The sequence below is a fragment of the Malaya genurostris genome, chromosome 3 (assembly GCF_030247185.1).
Source record: "Malaya genurostris strain Urasoe2022 chromosome 3, Malgen_1.1, whole genome shotgun sequence".
NCBI lineage: Eukaryota > Metazoa > Arthropoda > Insecta > Diptera > Culicidae > Malaya > Malaya genurostris.
In genome coordinates, this window is record NC_080572.1 from 263,192,571 (window position 1) to 263,208,720 (window position 16,150).

At 38.3% G+C, this 16,150-nt stretch overlaps 1 protein-coding gene across 15 annotated transcripts in view; it reads left to right on the plus strand.

Moving 5' to 3' along the window:
- Positions 1 to 16,150, plus strand: part of LOC131439510 (supervillin) — a 645,906-nt gene that overhangs the window by 454,808 nt on the left and 174,948 nt on the right. The window lies entirely within an intron of this gene.

The window sequence follows — 16,150 nt, forward strand, 5'->3', positions numbered from 1 at the left end:
ATGTTTCGATAATAGTATTAAAATTGCATTCTGAAATTATGCATTTATCATTGCATAAGAACAGGTTCAGCGGAGCATGTCATAATTATGTGTGCATTGCTAAACCATTTCCCTTCTTTGTGGTCGAAGTTTTCCAAGACGGTTCCATCGTGACCCAGCAATGAACATGATGTTTTCTTGATGAGCCGTGTTTTGAATTGAACTCAACGAAGCGTGAATCCTTCTTTATTATTTCTCTTTTGACTTGCGAACTACTAACTCATCTTGGCCGGCAGCGAAGTCAATTTCGTTCATGGGAAAAGTTGAGTCTATTTTATCTTTGTCGCTCGGCAGTGGAGCCTGAAAAGGAGAGTTAAATTCATTACTCTTCGAAGGCGATTGTGGTGCAATTTTACGGTAGGGTTACTTCCAGCAATCGCAGCTTAGGTTATGTATGGCATGGTACGTGAACTAATCGCACTTTTGCCGGCGCATTGATGGCATTGGCAGCAAGAGATGTGGAACCTTTTTTTAAGGGGCGCTACGCGGTTCCAGTGGGTGAGCTTTCTCAGCATGTTTTGATAAGCCGAAGTGACGAAGGGTTGAGAAACGGTCACTTCAGTAGATTATGAGTTTATTACCAATGCGAAGGACCTTGACCTAAGTGTGCCGATGGGTGGGCCGTGCGTGGCTGAAGCGTGAAATTTATTTTGATTTTGGATTTGTAGATACAAATTAGAATTAAATTAATGCTTGTGTATTGTAGAGACCCAGTCGGTGCTTCAGAGTATAAGACTTGTTGTCTTATGTTCGAGACGATAAGATTTTAACACTACTATATTTTTACGAATCGTCTGTTGGAACAGAAGTTCAAGTTTCGCATCGGAATGTAATACCCGGACTTTGCTTTTGTAATGTAATAAAATCATCACATCAATCTTAATTTACCTGCTTATTCTGCCAACTAGTATTGATATCGCAATCACGAGGACAGTCTGTATAAATTTTCTCGAATAGATCAGGACAAAAGATGCAAGTTTTCGTCACGTTTCGTCTTCGACCCGTCACCGCATTTATGTTGAACTATTATGTCACCTAGCAGTTCAACATAACGCACAGAACAGAGGCAACGCCCAAACTCTACATGAACAGCAACTTTCATAAATTGATGCCAAAGTTGCAGTGTTTTATTTAATTAATTTTATTTCAGTAAATTCAAATTTTTGTTTTGATCGATGATTTAAAATCTAACAATTACTTTTCATTGATAATTTCACGACAATATTCAGTCTACGATTGTCTATTCTGATACTAAAATGTTGACCCACTTTTTAACACAAGTCGGTTGGTATTTGAGCAATCGTGTTTGGTATGTTCCTATTATATCGTAACATTAATTGATGTATGGTTTCACGTGCAGTGTGGCATGTGGCACCGTTATGTTGGGACGGCATATTAATCGAGAACAATTCTTGGTTGCGATCCTAATCGGATCTTGAGAACATAGGCCCGCATGAGCATGGCTGCTAGACGGCTGACTAAACGCTGCCAGCGGGCAAAAGATGGCTGGCAGGCTTTCTGGTGACCGACTGCCTCACCGCTGCCAGATATACAACTCAAACGATACAACCGTATCCACCAGGATTTTTCCACATTGAAATCTTTGACATTTTCAGCGAAAGTGAAAAGATGAAAACGCTCGGCTAACTTAGATACAGGCGACTTTGTTTTGTCAAACTGGATTTGACAACCATCACTGAAACAATTTTGGTAGCCGTCTGGTGGCTATGGCTGCCCAGGTTTCCAAAACGCTATGCGGGGGGCTACTGTTTCAATTGATTTTCAATTGTATTTTTCGGTAAGTAACGACTAAGAGAAGCTAAAGACATGTAATTGAGTGACGGATAGATATTCTAGTAAGAATCAGTTATAAAATAATGGAGTTTTTGTTCTTAACGCTGCACCGGTTTAGTGTAGCACCGACTTTATTTGCTCAAATTTGGATGTCATCAAGGTATCTGTCAACTCGGGTTAGCGGTTCAATGTATGAGGCGCTGGTCTTACAAGCCAGTTGCCATATGTTCGAACCCCGACCTGGAAGGATTCATAGTGTCAGTAGTATCGTAGTACTAGCCATGCAATGATTCTGTACGCTAAGAATCTGCTGCGAACTTTGTTGAAACAGAAAGGCCAAATTTCACAAAAGGAATGTAATGCCAAGACTTTGCTTTGCAAGGTATCTTTTTCTGCCCTACACTGATGTAGTACCACGGTTTAGCTTAGTGTTTCCGAACTAAGCTTGTGACTGTTTCTATTTAGAACATCTATCCACCTTCCAATATCATAACTCTAGCTTTTCTTAGTTATTACTGTGTGTATGTGAGCGTGTTTAACGTGTTTTTTTGACTTGCAGAGAAAAATCTTTCCTTGTGTTTTGTTTATACAAGCAAATAACTTTTATCCAGCCCCGCATCAATGAAATATTTGCGTCAAATGGATTCAAACAATACATAAAGACTTTCGATCTCTTGCAAATGGCAAGCAATCGACAGGACGGTTTACCCGTTTTTGAAAAAAATGAAAGTTCCCTCAAATTGCACTATGAAGAAGTTTGAAAAAACTATTTCGTTATAATACTAACGTAATAGTGACAGGCAGATACTAGTGTTAAAAATGCTATTTGCATTCATAATCAGTGTATCAGTTTAGAAGAAGTATTATTATATATGAGAAAATTATATATGATAGTATGATTGATATGAGAAAGGCATCATTACACCACTAGGTGGATTAAAACAGATTTTTTATTCAGAGTATCGTTGTCGAAACACTCTTCTAACAGTTGAAATGTCGTCGCACCATTGAAGCTGTTTTTACCGAAAAATTTCATGTAAACTCGCTGTTGAAAATTCAATTCCATTTTGAAAGTTGTACAAAATCGAGGACACACACAATCGCAGTTGTAGTCAATACAGCGTAACTTTTACAAATGTCCAGGTATCAAGCTGAAAATTTGATAAAATATCAAAGACAGATGTGGCAACCTAAAAAAATCTAAACTGGTGACTGATAGCGCCACACGGTGGTGGTTTCGGGAACTTTTTGATCAAAGTAGTATATCCGGAACTGGAAGTACCATATACCATTCGAACTTGATCAATCACCCTATAGTAACTTTCCAACGAGTCTAAAATGTTCAAAGTCGTGGAAATTTAACTAGTAGAGAATAAAGTTCTATTTATCGATTACTTTACTTCAACCATTTTATCTCAGAAACTACAAGTGTCCACCATTCGTTATTCGAACTTGATCATAGTTCAATTATCTTCTTATCGATTAAGTCATCTTCAGCCCCCTCTGGCGAACGACCACCGAAAGGTTGAAGCCAGTGTTGAATTACCGGATAAGAAAAGTCATCTCCAAGAAAAAACATTAGGGGTCTCCAGGGATCCGAAAAAAATCAATTTTATCAGTAATTCTATATCCATTCTGTAGAGAAAGAAAATCATACACTCAGGCAAAATGAGTAGTGACAATCATAAGGCAAAAATTACCAAAATCACCATTTCAAATGAATCACATGAAAAATATCTATTATAATGTTTATGACTCTGAAATATACATCTCTTCCGTCACTATTATAGTTTTCATACGAAAAGCAAAGTCTTAGCATTACATTCCTTTTGTGGAATTTGGCCTTACTGTTTCAACAGACTTCGCAGCCGATTCTTAGTGTACAGAATCATTGCATGGCTAGTACTAGTTTTCATACGAACAATGTATTAATTTCACAGTATATAAGAAAAGTTAAATTTGTCAAAGAAATTTCGCACAATTTTCCCTAAAATTTCCCAATTTTGGCTAAAAACCATACGATATCGTTATTCGATTCCATATATTTTTTTTTGCCTGAATTTAGCTGTCTAGGCAATTTTTAATAATTGAGAATGTCTTGCAAACCGCGATCAAATATCTATCGTTTGTTCACATAATTGTTTCTCTAATCATTTAGATTGTTACAGCACAGGCAAATCATCATATGCTCTGTCCGCTAGCAAAACATGTGCTCACGTGAAACTTCTTTCGATGCTAACATTCACATTTTGCACCCCTCGGTTTATTGCCGGCAGCACAGTGGTGAATTACAGTCGCACATAATTCACCTAAAAATGCTGGTACATAACTACGGCCGCTGTGTGTGCATGTGTGAGTCGTGGCCGTATGTGTTGAAGCCGGTAGCATTAGATGAAAACAAACTGAAACAAACACCGCCTTTCTTACTCTGTTCTGCCTGTTTCTGTGGCATGAATTCATGGCATTCTGTCGGAATGAATTATGTAGTAACGCATTCGTGTGTGTGTTCATTTGTTATTTATGGGAAATTGGGGTAGATTGAGTTAAGAACATTTTTCTTTGAATTCAAATTTTGAAAATCATGGGATAACAGACTTCGCAGCCGATTCTTAGCGTACAGAATCATTGTACGGCTAGTACTATGATCCTATTGACACTAAGAATCCTTCCAGATCGGAACTCGAACATTCGGCAACTTCCTTGTAAGACCAGTGCCCTATACATTGAACCGCCAACCCGGACATTTTGTATGTATGTTACACTGGTTGAAATAATTGTTTTAAGTCATTTATGATATTACATTTCTCCAACCAGAAAGAAATAACCCTTCCGAACTTCACTAATGACTTCATAATAATCCAATCTCCGAGAAAATTGAGCCGTTGGAAAAAACGAGTATGGCTGGTGAAGTCACTTGTATCATTATATCTCCGGTACCGGAAGCGACTACCAATTGATCATTGAACCAATATTAGCTTTTGAACGAACCTAGTTTGTTGAAATCGGCTCAGCCATCTTCGAGAAAATAGTGCCATGTTTATTATAAATGAGTTGCATAGACTCACGTATACAGAATCATTAAGTACAATTCGACTAAAATCTATGAAATAGGTCTAGAGGTTGCTACTCGTAAGTCTGCTGATTTAGCGAAGTAAGAAAAAATGAGAGACAGGTTTTTTGCAGCAGTAAGCTGGTTTATAACTTTGTACGTGGTTATGACAGCTTTTCCGGCTATGTGTAGAAACGACATGCAGTATATGCTCAAATTCAAAAGTAGCGTGTACTACATGTTGGGATTTGGTTTTATTCATACCAAACTGCATTTTACCCTGTGGACTTTCTTTTAGAGAAGGTACTTTAAACATCAGACTTTACTACACTTTATTCATACGACTCACTGTTTATAAAATTAATAGATTTGTACGTTTCCTTGTCCCGACCAAAGACAACTAGGCTTACAATTTTTCCTACAACAAAAATCACACTATTGCTGAACTAAATGATTTGTGAATGGTTTTTTTTTTCTATCATTTATTTGACCCCGGCTTTAATCATTTTGGTCGTTCACCGGGAAGATTAATGGTTATAACTAAACCAAGTAAATAATAGAACTTAAAAGTCGTCAATTTTGAACGAACCCTATCCCGATTTCTTACAATATGTGTTTCTTGAATATATATCGAAATGTATGACTGATATACTATTATATCGTTTCACTTCTTCAGGTATTGTTACATTGATGTTGTTCTTAAATTGATCCTTTAAGTGACTTTAAAATTATATCTAATAACTAAGTTGTAAGATCTGTTTCCAAAAAATTTAGAATATGAAAAATTTCTGGAAAGGGTAGAATTAATTATTATGAAAGAATCAAATCGTTGATTTTCTTATTCTGAAACAATCTTTGCGCTTTGACTAGAATAAGTTTTGAGTTAAATGCATCCACCATCATAAAAAATTTGTATTGTACTTTACGTTTTTGCACTAAGCAGTTCAATTTGAACTGCTCTGCAGTGACATCACTTTACGTTTCGTCTACAGAATAGTTATTTGAACAGTTTAGAAAAATTCACTGTTTTTGTACAATTGGAACATTTTTGTTCATCACAGCATTAGTCAGTTTTAAAATGTATAAAGATGTATGCGTTTTTTCAGTAAATCAAATTTTTGTGTGTTGTTGTCAAGCAAAGCAAAGTCCTGACATTACATTCCTTTTGTGGAATTTGGCCTTTCTGTTTCAAACAGACTTCGCAGCCGATTCTTAGTGTACAGAATCATTGCATGGCTAGTACTATGGATCCTACTGACACTAAGAATCCTACCAGGTCGGGGCTCGAACATACGACAACTGGCTTGTAAGACCAGCGTCCTATGCATTGAACCGCCAACCCGGGATGTGTTGATGTCAAAATAAAGTGAAAATGCATTCTCAATGTACGCTTTTTCTACGTAGTCCGTGGCATTTATCAGTGCATTAAAGTTCATTTTCCTCGACTTTGACGATTTGTTTGAAGTCGCCATGGCTACCAGAGAACCAACATTTTTACTGATATGACGGATGTTTTGAAGCTGTCAATTTGTCCACGTGTTGCAGATGCCAGTTCAGGGCACAAATCTCCAAATATCAAGTGGGACGTGCCATTTGAGCCAATTTGTTCTGATTCCTGAGATGCCAGTTAGTACAATAAGTTTAGCTAGCAAAAACAAAAAGATTGTGCCAATTTTAAAAAGTCTGTAAATTCTGACGAATGTCGGCAAACAATCGAAGTTTCAAAAGTATGTAAAAAGTCTTCAGACGGAAAAAGGTTTCCAGGTTAACTACGACATTTGATAATTTACAGACAAATTTGCAGGTTTGGCATCTCTGCATATCCCGAATAAAAAATATTGTAGAAAAACAATACGATTTGCTGTTACAAAACCTTCCACAATTTTGCTTTGACCATTGAAAAATATTTTAATGTATTGTTCTACAATATTCAATTAATTGTGAACATGCCTTTTACAATAAAATGTATAGGTTGTTAAGTATCGTAACAATTCGAATCATAAAATTTTCTCATAATGTTTTCTTGAAAAAAAATAAACTGTACAGTTTGCATATTGTTTGAAACACCACGTGTACAATAAATTCAATTGTAGAATCGTAGAAACAATATATTGAATCGTTGGAAATGAAATCAATCTTGTCAAGATACAATAAAATGTATTATAAGCCATAGATCTAATTGTGAATCAATTGCTTATGCTGTAAAATCAATGGTTTATTTTTTTACGAGATCACTGACAATTTTTCACGATTTGTCGAAAAACAATGGGGTGTCGGTAACTGAACACCTTAGGGTGCCAGTAACCGAAATCGATAGACATTCTGAAAATTACTGCAAAAAACTTTGGTTGCGAAAATTGTTATAACATCCTATATTAAAACACGAACTAGATCGATTTTACTTCATAAATATTCAATCCACTCCACTTTTTGATTGATGCGCTTCAATTTATGATACTATAATAAAAGTCAGAAAAAACTTTTGTGTTGATTTTCACGTAATCAAATGAAATTTTTTTAATTCAATAATATAATATAAAATTAAGGCACACTGCTTAAGCTCTAAGATGCCAAGGGTATTTACTAATCTTAATTATCGTCTAACTTAAAATTAGAATAGTGTCATTATGTGATGTAGTATCGGGGTCGCGGATTCTCGAGAATCCAGCTTTCAGCTGGCGATCGGTAGTGGCCGGTGAATTGAATTTAGGATGAGATGATTCCAGATGGCGTTGGTAATTTTCTATGTTGGCCGCATTCTTCGGTCCGTGTGGGTCCGCGGGAAACACCCCCAGGCCACGAAGGCCTGGCGGGTGGCCCGCATGCTGGTCATCGACTGGAGCGGTCTTCCGTGGGCGGTGATGGTGATGTTACGGAAGAGAATGAAAAAAAAGTAAATATTGTGGGAAACGGGGTAAAAAGGGGTGTGGGAACAAAATGTTTGAAAACGACGGAGATCTAATTAGTTGCCATCGAGATGGTGAAGAAACAGGGAAGGGGGAACGAAAAAGTTAGTGACAAAAAACGATCTTGTTAATTCCAATGAAGATGGTGGACAGGGACGGGGATCGGTAATCAAAATTTGTTTTGAGTGCAGCAAAGAGTACAAGCGTCTGTTTGCTTCGGTATTCGGCACAAAAAGAACGTGCTGCTATTACACACACATGGCATATGTTGGAATGATGCTATCTGCTTTCTGTCAAAAGTTACGGTGGGGTGCCGGCAACCTACCCAAAGCATTTCCGAAGACGTGAGTTGACCTTTTTAAATTAATTGAAATTTTTCAAGGTCAGAAATTTAATAAAAAATACACTATTAGAATTTTGAGAGCGACTATTTTGATTCAGTTTAATTAACTCTGAGATTACTGACATGACATATTTTAACATTATTGGGGATGTGAATCAATTTTGACATTCGTTTTATGTACATCTTTCGAGACGTACATTTGCGTTCGGCGTTCGTCGAATGGATTTGTTGCACTAAACATTGTCCACAGTTACCACCAATCCCAAATGTTCGCTACGGCAGCTAACCGTGCGAGTTCATTCACACGCACACTAGCCCAACCCGATCAGCTGGTTTAGAACAGCACCACCAGAAAGAAGAATGAACGCAACAGCTCTGCTCAATGATGATGATGGTGGTGGCGGTGGCTTGTGAAGCGCTTCAATAGAAAGGAAGCTGCGTTTGTCGTCCGCGTGAACTGAGCACGATTACCGTCGACGGACGAACGGGGTCTATGTTTATTTGGCTTGTTGTTTGGTTTTGTTGGTGTCCCCATCGTTGCTAATGATGATGCTATTATTGGTGATGTATGCGCATGGTCCGTGCCCCTGCCGTTCGTCGTGAATGCTGCTGGGGGCGCGCGGATTCGCCTCGGTGTTCATTTTTCGTTTGGCAGCGGCCTGCCTTATGTATGCACACTGGTTTACCTCCATTCATTCAAGTTCCGTCTGTTGTCGGTGGTGGATGTTAATGCTTTTTACGCGCTGTGTATTCGTTATCTACGGATCTTCTCGGGCTTGCCAAAGTGCTGAGGCTTGTGTATCGTAAGGAGTGTTGTTTTCTTCGGTGCCGTGCATCGTTTCATTTGTGCAACTGATCAATCATTGGTCGGTAGAACTTATTAGTGCAATCAAAGTTACGGTGGACAATTTAGAACAGGCATATTGACACGGCCTAGTTTAGCGTGCGCTTTGAGATTGTGGGAGGCGTTTGGGTGATAGCAAGGTTCATCTGTCAGTATATCAGTACTTGCAACGACCGCTATAGTGAAGAAGATTGAATGCGATAGCTTATCGATAAAAAAAGTGTGCGTGTGTATTTTACAAGGTTGTTCTGAAAAGTGTGAGTCCAATAGAATTTTGTCGCAGCAGTCGCTGAAAATCTTAACCAAGTGATCGCTGAACAGCTGCTGTCGTGTGCGCATAGTGCTTCTGCGTAAGAAGTTTGGCCAGTTTCTGTTTTCAAGTTTGTTTACATATCATTATAGCCACGGGCTGGCTTGTCATTCCGTAGCTCGTTCGTGTTCAACTGTACAAGTGGCGTGTTGTGCTTAAGAGTTAAATGATCTGGGATAAAAACGTGTTTCGTCGCTAAATAAACACCGATCGGTTTATTTATCCCCCAGTTCATTTATTGGAACACAGCTTGTTGGTTTTTTTTATTTATTTTGGTATCTGAAACAACAATAACAAAAATAAAACACTTTCCGAATAGTTGAAAGATCGGACAGCAACCATCTGCCTTGGTTAGCTATCACCTTGAAGAAGTAGTGAAATTTTAAGTAGCGACGACTGACTGTTCTTGTCATTTTGACTGCCTGCCTGCTTGTTGGTTGCTTGGGTGCCAGCTGAAGGTGTCTGGGTCAATTTACGACTGTGCGCGTTCAATTTCCAAAGGTACGTTTCCCTTTCAAGCAATACTCGACAGTTTATGATGATGTTTCTGCGCCTCGGTTCGCCAGTAGTATTGGTGTGAGGTTGTTTTGCTAAAGTACACAGGTCTCGGAACGACGTAAGGAAACGAATAGAAGAAAATGGGGTGAAACGACATGCTGATCAATGCCACAGCTAAAAGTTTGGGTCATTGCTGTGCCAATGCTCTGAGTCATATCTCTATCATCTTCCATGCTGTAGCATGCCGTTTGCTTGCACGGAAGATGATTTTGTTGTGGTTTTTCGAATTTCGATTTCTGGTTTGGTAGGGATTCAAAAGGGAAGGGATTTGTTCTGCTTTAAAGACAATCGTCGCATTGGGTTGACGTTTCAGTGTGTTGAAATACTTTTCTTTCCTGAGCACTGCTGATTGAATGGTGGTGATGCGAGTGCAGCATCGTTCGCAATTGCAACGAAACATGAGATGATTGACGATAATTACACCAGCTACTGAGCAGAATGATACAGAGTTGAAGGAGGAAATAATCGGAATCCGGATGGTGATTGTTTTTTTTTCATGTTTCGAATGGAATGGAAGTTTACTGAGTTGAATTGACTTGTTTTAGTTAGCTTGTTCATTAAGGTAATCCACATTCCTGTTGCATGAAAAACTTCATGTCAATCATTTGCTATTGATTAGTCTTTTTCAATGTCGTTTTTCAATAATTAGAAATCCACCGAACTCAGTATAAGATCGGCTAGCCCTTGTTCAATGCGACATCAGGTTGAAGGGCTATGGCAAAATTTAGTGCACTACAAATTTTGCATGGCACAAACATTCGGACTCCATTCTGGAAAGATTCTTAATGTCAGAAAGATCATAATACTAGTTATGCAATTGACCTGTACACTAGCCAACTGGCTCCGAAGTCTACCGACCTCAACGAAGATTGAATTCTTCTGAATTTATCGCATTTGAATCAAATTATCAATAAAATAGTTTTCGTCTGATTTCACTATTCATAGTTGAATCGGACTATACTTTAGCCTTGAACACCATTTCGAAAAAAAAACGATGTTTTAATCTGCACATTGATGTAATGTCTTTCTCATATATTTTTCCAAGAAAAATTCACTCGATAATTTTTTTACGTGTTGAAAAAAATTGCAAGTAGATATTAAATTTTTAGCGTCTGCAAGTAAATTTTCAGTAGGATCGTAGCACTAATCATGCAATGGGTCTGTACGCTTAAGAATTGGCTGCAATAGCAGTTCAAATTGAAGTGCCATTGCCACACCCTGAAACTATGTTTTGTATTCCTGATAATATTCAAAGGACGAAATCATCAAAATTCACAAAAAAAAATCCTAATTTGGCAGGCGATTTGCTGATGTGACGGAAAACCCTTTTTTAATCCACCTAGTGGTGTAATACTACCTTTATCATATTATTTATGTTTTCAAAAACATCACTAAAAGATTAATCTAAACAGTCATGTCAAGTTAATATAGAATTAAATGTGGCAACTCTGTGCGCTATACAAAATTGAACAAAGCACGCTTTGTGCTGGCCGCTGGTGCTTTTTTCCGTATAGTTGCATACCAGGTTGCATCATTTTGTATGGCAGTTTGAAAGTTTTAATACTCATCGCCCTATAATTTCGGAACCAGAAGTCGGATCTGGATGAAATTTCACCGTATCTTTCAAGACACTGAGAGCTAATTTGAATCATGATTTGTTAAAATCGATTTAACCATTGCATGAAATTGATAATTTTTCACTTATCGCACTGTAATACCGGAACCAAAAGTCGGATCTGAATCAACTATTTGGAGACCTTCTGAGCAATTTCAGGACCTTTTATTTGCATCTTAGGTTGTAAAAATCGGTTAAGAAATTTCCGATACAATTGAGTGCGGATTTTCTCATAGATTTGCACATATTGCCTTGTAACTCCGGAACCGAAAATCGGATAAAGAAAAAATTCAATAGTGAACTATGGGACCATAAAACCTTTCGTTTGAATCTAAATTTGTGAAAATCGGTCACGTCATCTCTGAGAAAAGTGAGTGACATTTTTTTTTCATTTTTTGTGCATATCACCCTGTAACTCTGGAACCGGAAGTCGGATCAGGAAAGAATTCTATTGCGATCTATGCGAAGTGGAATGGTACATGACATTCGGCTCTCCGGATCATGGTTCAAAAGTCGGTTTTACAGTGATTGTATAGCTTTTCTATTTACTCAAAAGAGGAAACATTAAGGATCAATTGCTGAAATTGTACTAAGCTAATTTTGTGCTAAAAGATATAAACCACAAAATTCACAGGAATTTTTCTGAACAATTCTGACACAATTTCGCAATCATCCTAAAACTATTAAAACAGAGCTAGAGTTGATGAAAATTTTGATAAAAATAGAAAAAAAAATTACAAACCGTTTGTACAAAATTTGATCGGTGGAGTGAAAAAGACCGAACATTTGGGATGGGAAACGTCATTGAATAAAATAAAATTCTACTCTAATTCAATAGTAGTTTTCGATCTTTCGATTTTTATCGATCTTTTCGCGAGCAATCGAGTCTACTTTCTTCACTTTCTTATACTCGGTTGAGTGGATTTTCCCAAACTTTAGACTCAAATGAAAGGTCTGATGGCCCCATTCATTGACATTTGTTTGGATCCAGGAATCAGGAATCAGAACAAATTGGCTCAAATGGCACGTTCCCCTTGATATTTGGAGATTTGTACCTTGCCATCAATTTGTTTTTAGCATCATTTTCCCGATATATAAAAGGGAAGGATTGAAAGGAAATGGTAAGGGTTGGACTGGGAGGATGGGAAAAATTGACGACACAAAAACACATAAAAGCAGAAGTAAATTCTGCACCCCTAAGGGATGCTGAACAATCTGCTGAGGATCACATTTAGTGGAAGCAGAAGTAAATTCTGAACCTCTACGAGGTCCCGAACAGTCTGCTATTAATAAAACCTCCAACCGCCGAGAAGATTTAGAGATCTTACAAAAGCGATACCATTCTGCACTCCCGGAAGAATGCAGAACGATTCGCAGTACGTACGAGCAGAAGTAAATTCGGTACCCCCTAAAGGATGCCAAACAATCTGCTAAACCCTATTTAAGGTGAATACAGAAGGGATTCATTCACTCCAGGAAGAACGATGAACCCTTCTGACTATAGCTCCCTACCACATTGGGTGAGAAACGAGAGAATATCCTTCAATTTTAGCTCCGCATACACAGACTCAACCATGTATGGAGAACCAAAAACCCGGATACGAAGCTGCGTCAATGCGGGACAGTTATATATCAGATGATATGAAGTACCGTAATCGCATTCACACAAATCACACGAATAATACTCAGCACGTTGAATAGTAGCCATGTGATAATTGAGTTTGCAATGTCCAGTTAGAGCTCTGACCAGAATACTGCAATGATGCTTGGAGAAATGCAGTAGACACTTTGACATTTTCAGATTTAAATCTGGTAGAAATTGAGTTCGACATGCGATCACTAGACTCGACCGTGAGTCATTCGAACTGAGTGCTTTTGAGGCTGCCTGACTGTCGAAACAAAAATAAATTCGTTTACCACAGATCCTCTGCTGAAGTGCCGATTGTACTCCACACAGAATTGCGTAGATTTCTGCTTGGAACACAGTACAGTATCTACCAAGTGAATGAGACTGTTCCAGTCTAATTGCACGACAGTGGACACCAGCACCAGCACGACCATTCAACAGAGAACCGACAACATTTTCCAAATCAATTAGGGCTTCAATTGTTGGTTGGTACCCGTAAAATCTAGTCGCCAAGCCCTCTTCATAGAGGTCCCAGTTTGTAGATTTGGGATTACGATATGTGATAATATCAAATTTAACGTTTGAATGATCAAAGAATATGTACTTATGATCAGACAACGAAGGTTCGAGCTCATCGGAGACGAGCCAATTCACCAACTCATGCGCAATTCTATCAGAGCAGAGAGTTACGTCCAAAACCTCCTCTCTTCCAGATCTCGCAAAAGTTGGACGGTTTCCTGCATTGACTATGTGCAGGTTTGTACTGCTCACAAATTCCATCATATCAGAGCCCCTCGAAATTATATCTGTGCTGCCCCAAATGATATGGTGAGCATTTATGTCACTGCCGATTACAAGCGGTAAATCACTTTTGCAACAGTATGATACAACCTTTTTGAAGTCATCGCTTGGCGAAGGTTGGTTATGCGGTAAATATGCCGAACAATAGACATATTTCCTGTCTATGCCATCAACAGTCATACCAACTGTGACAGCACAAATATCCCGAGTTGTGAGCTCCGATATGAGAGAAACATCGAGTGCACTATTTGCAAGTATGCATGCTCGAGGCATTTCACGTGGATTAGTCATACCGTTCTTGTTGAAGACAACAAAGACTGGGTTTAACAATTTTCCAATGTAGAAGTTTCCCTTTTGGAAATATGGTTCTTGAACCAAAGCTATAGAAGCTTTACCTTCTTGCAGAAGTCTGGATAGATTCATAGTTGCTGTACGTTTATGCTGAAGATTGATTTGTGCCACTCTAACCATTATCAATTAGGGTAACGAACAATCCACATCCAGCACTTATCGTACAACAACTACAAGAAACCAAATATATTGGCTTATAATCGCATATAGCGAACCATGTAAGGATTTTTTTTAATGTTTTAATCATTTAAATCCCACGAGTTGCGAAGAAAGAAGTCGTCCACTGTGCCAGAGCTTCGCTTAACACAGTAAGGGAAATCCCCAAGATATTCCGTTCACGACTGCATTGTTTAACCTCCTGCAGCCATTCAGCCATCGGCACGGAAATACACCTTGACTTAGGAGTTCCTATTGTTGTGGCCTTTTACGACATGGAACAGGAAACCAGTGGATCAATTCTTGGTAAAAAATAATTCCGCCGGATGCCACACGGCTTACCTGTTTGGTGGACTTATACCACCGGTACAGGTGGACGCACATAGCATTATTCTTAGCCAGTTGGGAAACCGCTACCGACACTACACGGCTATCTAGGCTGCTCAGAGAGGGAAGTTGACATTGATGGTCAACTTCCATGGATGGCCGAGCAGCCGACGAAATTTTGATAAAAACAGAAAAAAAATTACAAACCGTTTGTACAAAATTTGATCGGTGGAGTGAAAAAGACCGAACATTCGGGATGGGAAACGTCATTGAATAAAATAAAATTCTACTCTAATTCAATAGTAGTTTTCGATCTTTCGATTTTTATCGATCTTTTCGCGAGCAATCGAGTCTACTTTCTTCACTTTCTTATACTCGGTTGAGTGGATTTTCCCAAACTTTAGACTCAAATGAAAGGTCTGATGGCCCCATTCATTGACATTTGTTTGGATCCAACTTCCGGGTTCGAAATAACAGGGAGAAGGGTGTTTAAAATTTTAAACCACCATCTAGAACGACAATGCCAAAAACCGAAGATTCCTTCTGAACTTGGCTCAAAACTGTTTACTAATTTAAAAGGTTGTATAAGTTTTTGCCCAAATAAAGCTTCTTGTTCTAATTTAAGACTCGAAGAAAAGTTTTTTGACGAATCGTTTAGTAATATTTATGAAAAGGTTATATGAGAAAAGCATCATTCACCACTAAGAAGGTTAAAACAGGTTATTAACTTCGTCAGTCTATCATATCTGTTTTCTATTTTCTAGTCTATCTTATCTGCTTTCTTGTTAGGTACTGATAAAAATCCAAAACAAATCGTTTCCTGGGAAAAAATATTCAAAATTTCAAAACTGAGCTCCAAAATCGGAGCTTGGCTAGACGTGAGTGCACATGTTTTTATGTTTCATAATTGTTTGAAGCTTAATTTACATCCACGTTTATTTGATTTTTGAACCAAAATGTTTGCCAAATACGGTTCAGACAACATCTGAGTTAACTGGTTGAAAATCGAGCTTCGAACCGAAAACATAACCTTTCTTCATGAGAATTGCAAAAACAAGAATTGGATAGTGTAAACAGGTTTACTGTTCAGACTTTTATAGCAGGAACGTACCAAACTATATCAGAACGGCCACCGGCCAGATTCCTTGGTAACTCCCCGCCTTTCGGTTGCGATTCTGGGCCCAATCGTTGGGTGGAAGGTACCTTCGCTGGTGCACCAGCAGCGTAAAAAAAGTGAGACGCCACGGTGCGAGATTGGGTAACCCAACAGCACCGCGGGACAAACCGGTTTTATTCTTGGTCGCTCGCCAAGTTGTTCGTGTGAAGTAGATTATACAATTCTGTACGGATGATTTCTTTTTGTTTTTTTGTTATATTATTTTTCGTAGCTCGTCTGGTGCACGACGCACATTTTTACTGGTTTAGTCACT